This window comes from Poecilia formosa, unplaced genomic scaffold, assembly GCF_000485575.1.
Source record: "Poecilia formosa unplaced genomic scaffold, Poecilia_formosa-5.1.2 Scaffold455, whole genome shotgun sequence".
Taxonomy (NCBI): domain Eukaryota; kingdom Metazoa; phylum Chordata; class Actinopteri; order Cyprinodontiformes; family Poeciliidae; genus Poecilia; species Poecilia formosa.
Window position 1 is genome coordinate 353,936 of NW_006800394.1, and position 2,647 is coordinate 356,582.

The 2,647-nt window shown below is 39.8% G+C and overlaps 1 long non-coding RNA gene across 1 annotated transcript in view; it reads left to right on the forward strand.

The window, feature by feature from the left end:
- LOC107833797 (uncharacterized) overlaps positions 1–2,647 on the forward strand; it is an 18,988-nt gene that overhangs the window by 15,431 nt on the left and 910 nt on the right. The window contains exon 2 of the long non-coding RNA XR_001659562.1: positions 1,776–1,847. This is a non-coding gene — a long non-coding RNA (uncharacterized LOC107833797). The remainder of the gene's footprint in view (positions 1–1,775; positions 1,848–2,647) is intronic.

Here is a 2,647-nt window from a genome sequence, read left to right on the forward strand (position 1 = left end):
AACAAGAGACCGTGATCGCCGATCACCGATCATACACTTTTTCACGGAAATCGGCCGATTATGATCGGTGGCCGATCGATCGGCACACCTCTAATTTCTATATAAGCATTTTTTCTAACTTAATTTCATAATGTGGTCATGAAATGACCACTGAGTGTACTGATTAGTTGTTTGGTTAAACGTTTAGCTAAGACGAGACACAACATACAGCGACCGCCGTGAAGCCCAGGATTGGTTGCAACATGTTGGCAGCATCAGTTTTAATTGATCGGCCATTGATCAGTTAAATGAAAGAAAGATGCCTGATTCATAACCCACAGAGCCACCAAATGAGCATCTATGTCTGCGTACAGCAAGGATCCAGCAGGGCTTTCAGGTCACTTGTCTGAAGCTTCCTTGAATGCTTGTGGTGTTTGTCATCTTTGAAAACATTGAGCTCTTCCAGTAAGAAATCTGAGGAATGTGATGGCCTTATCTACGCTGGAGTTAAAAGAGAAAAACTGGATCTTCCAGTTGGGGAATTTCCGACAAAAAGTTAATTAGTGTCAGGCAGTGAGCAGAAGAAGGACATTTATGACTCATTCAGTATCAACAGTCTCTCACAAACATGAAGCAGACAAAATTGGAAACCTGTTTCTGTTCATGAGTTCACAGACATCTTGATGTTTTAGTTAAAATGTTTTCTTTTTCCAGATCCCTTTGAGTGGCTTCATCTGACTTTGTATTTGGTCCAGATAAACTCTTTCCTGATCTTAGTGAGCTGCCCTTTTTTAACAATTAATGTTCTTGTGTGTGTTTCAGAGACAGGTAGCATCAGCTATTTGCAGCACTGAAGTATGTAAACATATTTTATTTTGGATTTCTTTTAATAACTGGATCACTGCAGGAAACTAGATTGAATCATAAGCACAGACATAACTTAGCGTTGCAGTGAGTCAGCACTTTGTTCAGTAAAGTCACACTGCAGGAAGGATTTAACAAAGTGAAGGAGTTTTAAAAATCAGTTTGTGATATTAAAAGTATTATTTTATTTATGTTATATTATAAATATTATTCTTCTCAATAATCAATTGAAAAGGTTTTACTGTTAAACATCCAGCAGGGCTTTCAGATCTGATTGCTTGTTTCACTGGTATTTTCCCATTTATCTTTGGTGAAGTTCATTCAGACTGGAAGCCCCTTCTCATCATCATTATGTCCAGCTACCTGCATGGATTCTCTCAGACTGAAGATCAGACTCTTCCTGGGCCGGTTCTGAAATGTGATAACTTCCAATCAGAAGAATATTTTAAACTTAAATACAGCAGGACTGAATGATCTGGCGCTTAACTGTGGTTGGGATCCATATTTACACCTTTGGTTCTCCAGACTCGCAGTTTGTTCAAATATCAGGTGTCTTCATTCCACACTGATCAGTTTCATCCTTCCACTCCACCCATATATCATGTTAATTTACACTTCCTTAAAATTATAATCTAGATTTTAGTTTTCTTTTAAACATTTCTGCTGCAGTCTTGCACAGAGTTGACCCAAAGCTCTGAGATACTTTTTGGGGAGACGGAGTCCATCAGGGAGACCCTTAAAATGACCAGTGACCTCTCAGATTTAGGAAGTGTCAGCTTTTCATACAGTAAAGTCACAGAGGGGAACATTTTCTATCAGGTTGATTCTGCTGAAACTTGTTCCCTCTGTCCAAATAATGGATGAACAGCTTCGTACCTCTTTGTCTTTCAGCTCCAAAATACTTATCACCATGACTTTGCGTGTCATTTCAGATCGTCGTATCCAGCCTGCATGCAGGAGTCTGGCTTGCTTTCTTTTTTCACAGTGAATAATATGCTCTCCATGTAAGTGTTGTATTTTTGTTAAAAAAACTGAAAAGTTAAAGACACAACAGCTGACTGTATTTGTTTTGCTAGGAGCAAAGATGTTGGACTGGTAAATAATAAGAACTTGAAAACTATTTGTAAAATAAATGATTCAGGATCTATTACTGTATAGAGGGCTAAACATTTTTAATGCTAATCAGGAAGAGAACTCTGGAAATCAGTGTTGTGGTACTCGAAGTTAGTCTTGGTCTCGATACCGGTCTTAAGACCATTTTCTGATGGTCTCGGTCTCGTCTCGGTCTCGGACTCTGAGGACTCGGCATTTTATTTCAAGACCAGTCGAGACCGCAACTGTGAAAATATCACTAAACGTACAGCAGACTCTCCAGTTTATTTGTTAACATCTTTGTTTTCAGCGGATGCAAAACGCACCGATTAAAATCCAACCAATAACGTGTTTCTGTTACTCCTCCCTCCCCTCCCCACCTTTCACTCGCGCGCGGCGCTCCAGGACATGCGCAGTGGTTTCCTCTCAGCGGCAGAAAATGTTTGTCTAATCGTCAGTAATATAATAGCGCTCCATAAATAGTAAGAAATCCGATGGCCACTGAGCTAACTCAGCAGCGCTTCGCTTTCACAGACGGTGGGGACAACGTCTAACTTTTTTCATCACTTAGAAAAGTAGCTCAAAGAAGGTAAGATCCGTTAACGTGATGTTATCAAAGCTAGCTGTACAGAGACACATAAGCATTGTGATGAAAAATGTTATCACTCGCTGTGCTGAATTATTGTGCGGAGGTGTTGTCGCATATATGGGA